Here is a 12,828-nt window from a genome sequence, read left to right as displayed (position 1 = left end):
AAAGATTAAGTTCTTGTTCATCCAACCACGGTGTCAGATTTCAAAAAAGACTTTACGGCGAAAGCAAACCATGCGATTATCTGAGAACAGCGCCCAGCAGACAAATCATAACAAACAGTAACTGGCCATGTAGACGAGTAACATAAGTCAGAAATAGCGATAAAATTAATCACTTACCTTTGATGATCTTCATATGATTACACTCACAAAACTCCCAGTTACCCAATAAATGTTTGTTTTGTTCGATCAAGTCCCTCTTCATATCCAAAAACCTCTGTTTTGTTATTGCGTTTTGTTCAGTAAAACACTGTCTCAAACAACATCCGGTGAAATTTCAGAGCTTGAAACTCAACAAAACAGAAATTCTCATAATAAACATACATGAAAGACAAATGTTATACACCAGCTTAATCTTGAGCCTAGGGGGGCGCCATTTCGACTTTGTAAAAATTTGTTCCCAAATTAAACTGCCTCGTACTCAATTCTTGCTCGTACAATATGCATATTATTATTACTATTGGATAGAAAACACTCTCTAGTTTCTAAAACCGTTTGAATTATTTCTCTGAGTGAAACAGAACTCATTCTGCAGCACATTTCCTGTCAGGGAGTGAGATTTCAGAAATCGAGGTCCCTGTTCTGAGGTCAGTTTATAAGTCCCCATGTAAGCCATCGGGCTACATCCACTGCATACGCCTTCCTCTAGATGTCAGTAAGCGGGGAGAATTTGAATGGAGTCGATTGCGCAATCTGGGGCCCTATATAAGACCGTGGAACGGAAGTACCGTTCTTTTCAACGGTGCGCCTGGCGCATCAGGGACATCACTATGGCCTGCTGCAAAGCTTTCGTTTTAGCAGTTCTGTATCTCCGGTCATGTTTTTATTTGTTATAGTTGTTAAAGACATCATAAGGTAGTTAATTTAAACCGACTTATAGCAGTTTATATCAGTTTATTGCGATTTTTCTGGGATTTCTTTGTCATGCGCTTTCACGAGTTGGACACCTCTAGAGTGGGTGGCTATCGTTAGCTGCTATTTCGACAGGAGAAGAGGACATATTTCAACCAAAATACGATTGTTCTGGAGAAAGGACTCCTTGCCCAAGATTCTGATGGAAGCTCAGCAAATAGTAAGCACTCTTTATGCTGTTAATTCGTATTTATGTTGACAAATGTCAAATAATAATTCCGCCATGAATTTCAGTGCGTTCTCGCTTTAGCGCACGCTGTATTGCGCAGTAACGTTAATTTTAAAAATATAACACAGCGATTGCATTAAGAACTAATTTATCTTTCATTTGCTGTCCAATCTGTATTTTTTTGTCAAGTTTATGAATAGTTTTCGATTAGATTAGGTGCCTCTCCAAGAGGGCGCCGGACAGATTGCTTGAAGTTTCGTCCACTAATCACATTGTATAACCACGATTTGTGCCGCTAAATATGCACATTTTCGAACAAACTCTATATGCATTGTGTTTTACAGCGAAAACAGAATATAGCGTTATATTAGCTTACCACAATAGCCAGAAACACTTGGGCGCTGACGACTAGTTCACATCTACGACAGATATATGAAATAGCATCATAAAATGTTTCTTACTTTTGCTGATCTTTCATCAGAATGTTGGACAAGGTGGCCTTTGTCCAGAACAGTCGTTGTTTGGATTTAGAACGGCAACTTTCCCTCTTGATTTAGCACACGCACTAGCCAAGTGGCACAAAGCTCTCCATGTCAACAAACGGAAGAGAACGGAACACGGCAAAACTCCCGAAAAAATTTCAATAATCTGATTAAACTATATTGAAAAAACATACTTTACGATGATATGGTCACATGTATCAAATAAAATCAAAGCCGGAGATAGTAGTCGCCTATAACGGCAGCTAAACAGAAGGCAATCCCACTGTCCACCTCGCGCTCTTCAGAGTACCGAAAATGAGGGACACGTCATACAAAGAGCTTGTATTCCACTTCAGACCAAGATAAACACTAAATTTCTTCTCTCACAGCCTCTTGACATCCAGGGGAAGGTCTATGAAGTGCACGTATACTCTTACGTATCATGCCCATTTATAGGCAGGAAGAAGAACAGAGCCTCGATTTCAGACTTTCCACTTCCTGGTCGGGAAGTTTGTGCCAAATGAGTTCTGTTTGACTCACAGATATAATTCAAACGGTTTTAGAAACTAGAGAGTGTTTTCTATCCAATAGTAATAATAATATGCATATTGTACGAGCAAGAATTGAGTATGAGGCCGTTTGAAATGGGCACCTTTTATCTGGCTACTCAATACTCCCCCTGCAGCCCAAACAGGTTAAAGGAGGACTGTAGCATCTAATGATGAAACATTATGGAGTCTTAAAGGAGGACTGTAGCATCTAATGATGAAACATTATGGAGTCTTAAAGGAGGACTGTAGCATCTAATGATGAAACATTATGGAGTCTTAAAACTTCTTATGGCTAGTGGAACCCCTCGAATAACATTCCGCTGAAAAGGCAGAGTGCTAAATTCAAAAATATTTTTTAGAAATATGTAACTTTGATGCATTCACAAGTGCAATACACCAAATTAAAGGTTAACTTTAATTCAAAAAAAGCTTTACAGCGAAAGCACACCATATTATTATGTTAGGTCAGAGCCTAGTCACAAAAACACACACAGCGATTTTCCAGCCAAAGAAAGGAGTCACAAAAAGCAGAAATATAGATTAAATTAAATTTATCACTAACCTTTGATGATCTTCATAAAATGGCACTTATAGGACTTCATGTTACACAATACATGTATGTTTTGTTCGATAAAGTTCATATTTATATCCAAAAATCTCAGTTTACATTGGCGCTTTATGGTCAGTAATGTTGTGCATCGAAAACATCCGGCAAATTTTCAGAGGCACATCGATTTACAGAAATACTCATAATAAACATGTAAAAGTTGATACAAGATACAAGTATTATGCACAGAATTACAGATATACTTCTCCTTAATGCAACCGCTGTGTCAGAATTCAAAAAAGCTTTACGGAAAAACCAAACCATGCAATAATCCGAGTACGGCGCTCAGGCACAAGCCATGCAGATACCCGCCATGTTGTTGAGTCAGAAATAGCGTTTTAAATATTCACTTACCTTTGATGATCTTCATCAGAATGCACTCCCAGGAATCCCAGTTCAACAATAAATGTTTGTTTTGTTTCAATAAAGTCCAACATTTATGTCCAAATACCTCCTTTTGTTAGCGCGTTTGGTAAACAAATCCAAACTCACGAGGCGCGGGCAAGTCCAGGCGAAAGTTCCGATGAAAAGTTCAGAAATGTATGTTACAGTTCGTAGAAACATGTCAAACGATGTATAGAATCAATCTTTAGGCTGTTTTTAACATAAATCTTCAATAATGTTCCAACCAGCGAATTCCTTTGTCTTTAGAATTGCAATGGAACGCAGGTCGCTCTCACGTGTAGCCGAACGACCAGCTCATGCCACTCTGGCAGACCTCTGGTTGAAACAGCTCTCATTCCCCCCTCCTTCACAGTAGAAGCCTCAAACAATGTTCTAAGACTGTTGACATCTAGTGCAAGCCTTAGGAAGTGCAATATGACCCCATAGACACTGTACATTCGATAGGCAATGAGTTGAAAACTACAAACCTCAGATTTCCCACTTCCTGGTTGGATTTTTCTCAGGTTTTCGCCTGCCATATGAGTTCTGTTATACTCACAGACATCATTCAAACAGTTTTAGAAACTTCAGAGTGTTTTCTATCCAATAATACTAATAATATGCATATCTTATCTTCTGGGGATGAGTAGCTGGCAGTTTAATTTGGATATGCTTTTCATCCAAACGTGAAAATGCTGCCCCCTATCCTAGAGAAGTTTTTAACAAATGCACTGTGTGTGTGTATACTGAACCAAAATATAAACAACGATTTACAGTTTATATGAGTCAGTGATTGTAAATAAATAAACGAGGCCCTGATCTATGGACTTTACATAACTTGGCAGGGGCACAGCCATTGGTGGGCCCTGGAGGGCATACGCCCACCCATTTCGGAGCCAGGCACAGCCAATCAGAATTAGTTTTTCCCCACAAAAGGGCTTCATTACAAAGAGGAAATACAACTCTGGTGGCTGGTCTCAGACAATGTGGAGGTCCTGGGCTGGCGTCATTATATGTGGTCTGTGGTTGTGAGGCCAGTTGTATGTACTGCCAAATTCTCTAAAATGACGTTGGAGGCGGCTTCTGGTAGAGATTTTAACATTCAATTATCTGGTAACAGCTCCAGTGGATATTCCTGCAGTCAGCATGCCAATTGCACGCTCCCTCAAAACTTGAGACATCTGTGGCATTGTGTTGTGTGACAGAACTGCACATTTTAGTGGCCTTTTATTCTCCCCAGCACAAGGTGCACCTGTGTAATGATCATGCTGTTTAATCAGCTTGATATGCCACACCTGTCAGGTGGATGGATTATCTTGGCAAAGAATAAATGTTAACTAACAGGGATGTAAAAAATTCTGCCATCTTTTTTTTCAGCTCATGAAACATCCAACACTTTACATGTTGCGTTAATATTTTTGTTTATTGTAGTTACTCTCAGTTTTAGGAACATCTTCCCAAATATTTCACTTTATTTTTTACTTTACCCAAAATATGACGATATCAGCGATAGTCAAAATGTTGAAAATCTGTGAACGTCTAAATAAGAAATTGGGCCATTTAAACAGCAGGCGTCGAACCCTTTCGACAACGGGGAGATTTTACTGATGTGCTTTGTGTCTTCGACGTAAAAACAAGTTTTGGACTTCCACTTAAAATTACTTATTTACTTATTTTATGTTTAAGGAAGTGTGTACAGTTGTGGCCAAAAGTTTTGAGAATGACACAAATATGAATTTTCAGTCTGCTGCCTCAGTTTGTATGGTGGCAATTTGCATATACTCCAGAATGTTATGAAGAGTGATCAGATGAATTGTAATTAATTGCAAAGTCCCTCTTTGCCATGCAAATGAACTGAATCCCCCCCCAAAACTGGAAGCTTCAAAAGGAGGGTGATGCTTGGAATCATTGTTCTTCCTGTCAACCATGGTTACCTGCAAGGAAACACGTGCCGTCATCATTGCTTTGCACAAAAAAGGCTTCACAGGCAAGGATATTGCTGCCAGTAAGATTGAACCTAAATCAACCCTTTATCGGATCATCGATAACTTCAAGGAGAGCGGTTCAATTGTTGTGAAGAAGGCTTCAGAGCGGTTTAATTGTTGTGAAGAAGGCTTCAGGGCACCCAAGAAAGTCCAGCAAGCGCCAGGACCGTCTCCTAAAGTTGATTCAGCTGCGGGATCGGGGCACCACCAGTACAGAGCTTGCTCAGGAATAGCAGCAGGCAGGTGTGAGTGCATCTGCACACAGACTGATATTCTGCAAAAGGTACAGGGATTGGACTGCTGAGGACTGGGGTAAAGTCATTTTCTCTGATGAATCCCATTTTTGATTGTTTGGGGCATCTGGAAAAAAGCTTGTCCGGAGAAGACAAGGTGAGCGCTTCCATCAGTCCTGTGTCATGCCAACGGTAAAGCATCCTTAGACCATTCATGTGTGGGGTTGCTTTTCAGCCAAGGGTGTGGGCTCACTCACAATGTTGCCTAAGAACACAGCCATGAATAAGGAATGCTACCAACACATCCTCTGAGAGCAACTTCTCCCAACCATCCAGGAACAGTTCGGTGACGAACAATTCCTTTTCCAGCATGAAGGAGCACCTTGCCATAAGGCAAACGTGATAAGTGGCTCGGGGAACAAAACAGCAATATTTTGGGTCCATGGCCAGGAATCTCCCCAGACCTTAATCCCATTGAGAACTTGTGGTCAATCCTCAAGAGGCGGGTGGACAAACAAAAACCCACACATTCTGACAAACTCCAAGCATTGATTATGCAAGAATGGGCTGCCATCACAGGATGTGGCCCAGAAGTTAATTGACACCAGGGTGGAGTGCAGAGGTCTTGATAAAGAAGGTTCAACACTGCAAATATTGACTCTTTGCATCAACTTCATGTCATTGCCAATAAAAGCCATTGACACTTATGAAATGCTTGTAATTATACTTGAGTATTTCATAGTAACATCTGACAAAAATATCTGAAGACACTGAAGCAGCAAACTTTGTGGAAATTAATATTTGTGTCATTCTCAAAACTTTTGGCCACGACTGTAGCTCGCATTCTGTATCATACAGCTATGAAAATAATATATTTAGAACCACCTGCTCGATTGGATTTAAGCGACGTCTGTGTCTTGAGTGTCCAAGAACGGTTTAGTTTTTTGTGTACTGACTTGTAAAACAGAATGAATAAAAAAGTAATGTAAACATTATCAGTAATTACCAGGAAACTCTACAACATTTGTTTGAAAATCACACCAAGATTGTTAAAACTTTAGATTGTTAAAACTGGCCTTAGCTTATTGAGCGATCTGATTAGGATTTACCTTCGTAGCAAGGCCTATTTATCATGTGGAGGTTTCATTCAGATCTCTTTTTTTTAAAACACACTGTCTTTGGCAGGAGAAAGATCAGACTCAGAGGAACCAGAGCCAGGGACGTCCAAACCAATAAGAAGACACCAGTGTTCCCATTGTGGAAAGTGTTTTAACCAGTTAAGGGACCTGTACCGACATCAGAGAATACACACAGGGGAGAAATCTTACTACTGCTTGCAGTGTGGAAAGGGTTTCAACTGGTCAGGGGATCTGAAAAACCATGAGAAAATACACAGAGGGGAGAAGCCTTACCACTGCCCCCAGTGTGGAAAGTGTTTCAACTTGTCATCGGAGCTGAAAAACCATGAGAGAATACACACAGGGGAGAAGCCTTACCACTGCTCCCAGTGTGGAAAGGGTTTCAGGCATCCGGCAAATCTGAAACGGCATGAAAGAATACACACAGGGGAGAAGCCTTACCACTGCTCCCAGTGCGGAAAGAGTTTTAACCGTTTAGGGAACCTGAAAAAACATGAGAGAATACACACAGGGGAGAAGCCTTACCACTGCCCCCAGTGCGGAAAGTGTTTCAACTGGTCAGGGGAGCTGAAAAACCATGAGAGAATACACACAGGGGAGAAGCCTTACCACTGCTCCCAGTGTGGAAAGAGTTTCAACTGGCCTGCGGATCTGAAACGGCATGAGAGAATACACACAGGGGAGAAGCCTTACCACTGCTCCCAGTGTGGAAAGAGTTTTAACGATTTAGGGAACCTGAAAAAACATGAGAGAATACACACAGGGGAGAAGCCTTACCACTGCTCCCAGTGTGGAAAGAGTTTCAACTGGCCTGCGGATCTGAAACGGCATGAGAGAATACGCACAGGGGAGAAGCCTTACCACTGCTCCCAGTGTGGAAAGAGTTTTACCGATTTAGGTTACCTGAAAAAACACGAGAGAATACACACAGGGGAGAAGCCTTACCACTGCTCCCAGTGTGGAAAGAGTTTCAACTGGCCTGCGGATCTGAAACGGCATGAGAGAATACACACAGGGGAGAAGCCTTACCACTGCTCCCAGTGTGGAAAGAGTTTTAGCGATTTAGGGAACCTGAAAAAACATGAGAGAATACACACAGGGAGAAGCCTTACCACTGCTCCCAATGTGGAAGGAGTTTCAACCAGCCGGGGGAGCTGAAATGGCATGAGAGAATACACACACCTTACCATTGCTCCCAATGTGGAAAGTGTTTCAACCAGCTGGGGGAGCTGAAATGGCATGAGAGAATACACACAGGGGACTTGCTGTCTTATATTGTTGACTTATAATGATTACCTGTTTTTACTATATGAACTTGAATTGTTAAAACATATATTTGCATGTTTTTATTAGAAAACATGAATTGAATATGGAGTTTGAATATAGAGTAGGTCAGATTCCTTCTGTTTTAAATGGTCCTTTTTTAAACTCTGACACTGTGTGTGTGTTTATCTGTGTGTCATTCCTCCAGCACTGCAGATAATCAAGTGTTATTTGGATGTGATGCATTTGTTCCGTTGTTTACATTTGCAATGTTGGCCCACTGATGATTTAATGAAATGAAAATGTTCACAGACTCTGTAATGCAAAATGTTAATTGTATGTGTCCACATATCTGAGTATGTGACTTGTGGCGGATGAATCAGAATTAGTTGGGTAACATAGATAATTAAGATGTCTTATCTGCATAATATGCTCATGTGATATACTTGTTATTAGAATGTATCCCTTCGGACTCTGGTGTTGGCAGTTGCACTTCTTCCCTCAGCTGGGGCTCAGTCACCTGGGGCCCAGAGAGGGGAGAGGTCAGGCTTGTCTTTTACATGTCCCTGGTGCTATGCAGAATATCAGGAAGGGAAGAGGACAGGAGGGAACATTGTCTTCATATGTGAATGTATCTGTTAAACTATGTGAAGGGATGTGTGATTAATGGGGAACCAATTACTGGTTTCCACAATGTCTGTGCGCAAGTCACTCCCTCCTTTGGCATTGGGGGGAGGTGTATGGCAGTGTCTGGAACCATTGTATGTCCTCTCTGATGTTACACTTATCCTGGGATAGTGTATGACCTAGAGGCTCACTCCCTTCAGTGAGCGTGTCCAGGAGTGGGGTCAAGAAGGGATTTTACTTGAGATGGGTGTATCTAGAGTTGACAATTGAGTTATGCCATTGGATGAGTTGGTGTTTTTGTGCTATGAAGTACCAGGAACGAGATTAGAACCTCGTCTTAGGGACCAAACTGAATAATAAATTATAGCGAATGCTATCTGGCTACGGGATACTCCTTTCTCATTATAAAGTCTCACTTTGTAAACTGTTCCTAATATCTGTGGTTTATGTCGACTAGGGGGTGGATCTTTGCTATAAAAGATCTCAGTAGCCATTGTGTTGCCACTCTCAACGGTTCATTAGAAATAGTGAATTGTTGAAAGTCATTGCAAAGATCTTATTATTAAAGATGTAGTTTAAGTATAACTCTGATTGGTGTGTGAAGTTTGTCTCTCCTCATTTGGTAATACAGAAATTAACCACCACAGACTAACCTTGTGAAACTGTCCTATTATAATCTCCTGTTCTTGGACATAACTGAGTATGTGACTAACCTTGTGTATCATCCAGTGTTGCAAACCAGCTGCACCTGTGTCCTTGTATGAATAAAGTCCCTCCCAGGAACAGGAAACTATAAAGATATGTGCTCATCACCCAATGCTTCAGGAATTCAGACTGTCTACACTGCGCTGTGTAACTCTGTTATTCTCTCTGAGCTCAGAAATAAAGAATCTTGGTTTGACTTGGACTCCAGCAGATCCTTATTTTATAATATCCACCACAACTCTCCCACGGATTGCTGTTTATCATTGTCTCAGTAAAGAGTTCTTTGTTTTACTTTCCTGGGGTCATTTACAAGCCTCCCACTGGTTGAATAAACTTTGCTTCCATGTCATTTCAACAAACAAATCCATGTGATGTTTGATTGTGGAAAACTGATTGGATTTGGAAAAAGCCATGAACATCAGGTATTTTTTATTTTTCACCGAACTGGCAACCTAAATCCAATGACAGGCGACATTTTGTGTAGTAGTAGGACTGCTGCTTCCTATCTGACTGGTAATAGGACTTCACTGCTACTTCCTACCTGACTGGTAATAGGACTTCACTGCTACTTCCTATCTGACTGGTAGTAGGACTTCTATAGGAATGAAGATATAAGATAGCATAACGTCCTGTAGGCAGTGTAGCATAACTTCCTGTAGGCAGTGTAGCATAACTTCCTGTAGGCAGTGTAGCATAACTTCATGTGAAAGTAGTGAAATAAATGACATGGAATGAAAAGGTGTGGTATTTACTTCTGAGTTTGTCCAATGTATATTGTGTGATCAAAATCTACTATAAAATGATAGTTTTCTTAGTTTACCAAACTGAATTGCTAATCAACATTCCCCAGCATAAACAGCAGCCTCAGGAACAAATTCATATTTACAATGACAGCATGGCAAAATGCCTCCTGTGGGGCAGTAAAAACAGCTCTGGTTATTTTGAAAATACTTTGTATTAAGTTGTTAGCAAGAATAAACAATGTAATTAACATTTTCCCAAACTGCGTCACCCAAACTAGTCAGCAGATGATTCTTTCAAGTTGTTTCTTGCGTGACGTATAATATAGTCGACGGGACCGTTCGACACAAGGCTACTGATTCAGACAGATCGGCAGCTTACTAGCCAACGTTCTATAATGAAAACAGGTACATTCTGAAAGATTTTGATGTGATAACAAAAATGTTATTCACGTCTGAATTCAGGATAATACTGTTTGTTTTATTTTACTTAAATGTTATTATTTATGTATCATACTATGCGAATACACTACCAAGCAATGCAAGTAGATATTTGGAATTAACCCCAAAGAAGGTTTTGATCAATAATTTATTAAGAAAACCAGTAGTCACGATCAGACTATGCTTCCTATTCAGGCATCATATAATGCACAGCCACATGCAAATACATCAACTCCACCAATAAAACATTGAAAACTTTAACATGACTACTGGTGATGTCATTAATTTCGTCACCATCCATCAATGGTTAAATTGCATTATTATTCTTTGTACATGGTGTGCCCGCCTCCTGAGTCTGACTAGAAGTCCACTCTGAATACCTCTTCTCTGCCGTCGGCGACGAGCCCTGGGGGGTACGAACAAAGGATCACATTCGGGAAAGTTGTATTCCTGGTCGTAATGCTGGTGAGTTACCGCCGCTCTGATATCCAAATGTTATTTCCGGCTGTATGTAATGACACAACAAACGTCCTGGGCTAATAGAAATAACAAAACACTGCAAAGTTGCTGAGGAGCCAGAAGCAGAATTTAGAACATGTCTCTTGGGAATATTTTAACTTGGCACATACAGTATTCAGACCCCTTGACCTTTCACCTTACAGCCTTATTCTAAAATGGATTAAATCTTTTTTTCCCCCTCATCAATCAACACACAATACCCCATAATGACAGAGTGAAAACAGGTTTGAATTTATTTGCAATTTTTGTGGTGTTGTGAACAATTATAAATGTACACTGACACATCGCGACCCATCATTAACAGGGTCGCGACCCATACTTTAAGAAAGGCGGTTGTAGGGTCATACCCAACACTCGAAGCTGTAATCGCTGCCAAAGGTGCTTCAACCAAGTACTGAGTAAAAGGTCTGAATACTTATGTAAATGTGATATTTCCATTTTTTATATTAACCTGTTTTTACTTCGTCATTATTGGGTATTGTGTAGATTGATTATTTAAAAAATATATATTTTAGAATAAGGCTGTCACGTAACAAAATGTGGAAAAAGTCAAGGGGCCTGAATACTTCCGAAGGCCTTGTATTTGCACCCTCTGAACTAACCCTAAAAAAGACTAAAATCCAATTTATGCTTTATCCAAAAATTTGGTCTCAGCCTCCAGAGGCCAAATGGAGCTCCGTACTGCACCGCCAAGCGCCTCCCAAATGTTGTACCAATGAGGACAGCTCTGTATAGCTTCTCCTTGACATGATTGGTCAATGCGGCAACTTCAGGAGAATAATGGCACAAACTGCGAAAGCCAGCAGGAGAGGGAGGAGAATGGTTGGGTCAGGTTAAAACCTCTTCCGGATAGGACCCTTCATCTCAATTTCCACCTAAAATTACCCAAATCTAACTGCCTGTAGCTCAGGACCTGAAGCAAGGATATGCATATTCTATACTATTTGAAAGGAAACACTGAAGTTTGTGGAGATGTGAAATTAATGTAGGAGAATATAACACAGCTGGTAAAAGATTAAAAAAAAAAAAAACATGTTTACAATTTTTATTTGATAATCTTTGAAATGCAAAAGGACATACATTGATATAGGACGCTGGGGGTCATTTATATGTTGTCCACAACAGGGCAACAGTACATGTGCAAAGTCAGACTGATAACTTCAAGAATGAGCGAGTTACATGACATTTAGTATGAAGTCACCCAGGTGTCCCACACCAGTTGCCCAAATGGCCAAATTGATTTTTTCAAGAAAATAACTATATAGAAAATACAAAAATGCTACGCTAATAAAAATACAAGTCTCCACACTCCCAGGAATGTCATAAATGATGGATCATTAGCTTCCCTACATAAAAGGTACTAACGGGAAATGTGACAAGAATGCTGATCCAATATCTCCAAACACAGAAGTGAAACATTTAAGGGCCAAGTTAGCAGCCCACAGTGATCCAATGTCACTGTTGTGAACAACACCACAAACCACACAAAGTAAAAAAAAAAAAAAAAAAAACTTTAGAATGACAGTATTTGGAAGACCCTCAGTCCTCTACACAATATCGTGCTGCTGATGCCAAGTCCCAAAGCAGTCTCTTTCTGCTGTAAAGCAGAGGCAAACCGAACAAGTCGTGCAGGTGATGGGGGACTTCATGCGACAAAGAACACAACGACGCCTCCATGCTGTGGCCTTTTGGCCCCGAGGCACATTCATGCCTGCAGTTATGAATTTGGCCATGTGAACACCACTGGTGGCAGGAGCAGAAGGGACAGAGGTAGAGGGGTCAGAAAGTGCTGCAGTGGACTTTGTGCCGTAGCCAGCAAGCTCCTGGATGAGCAGCTTTCTGAAGGCTAGCTGTGTCATGGAGGTCTGTCCAGAGCTCTTAGCCATTTCCTTCTGGAGGACGAATGCATTCACCACAGCAATGTCTATGAAATGATAGAACAATGTTCTGTACCATTTCGTTGTGTAGAACATATGTAGTAGCCTATCAGAGCGTCTGACAGGTCCACACCTCC

General features: G+C 40.7%; 1 protein-coding gene and 1 pseudogene across 1 annotated transcript in view; one reads left to right on the top strand and one right to left on the bottom strand.

The window, feature by feature from the left end:
* Positions 1-12,828, bottom strand: part of LOC120039782 (zinc finger protein 850-like) — a gene marked incomplete at its 3' end in the record, with an annotated part of 248,537 nt that overhangs the window by 34,055 nt on the left and 201,654 nt on the right. The window lies entirely within an intron of this gene.
* LOC120039775 lies at positions 6,679-7,730 on the top strand (annotated as a pseudogene).

The sequence above is a fragment of the Salvelinus namaycush genome, unplaced genomic scaffold, assembly GCF_016432855.1.
Source record: "Salvelinus namaycush isolate Seneca unplaced genomic scaffold, SaNama_1.0 Scaffold3, whole genome shotgun sequence".
In the NCBI taxonomy this organism is placed as follows: domain Eukaryota; kingdom Metazoa; phylum Chordata; class Actinopteri; order Salmoniformes; family Salmonidae; genus Salvelinus; species Salvelinus namaycush.
Note: the sequence above shows the minus strand (reverse complement) of the source record. Positions and strands in the feature narration are given on the sequence as shown.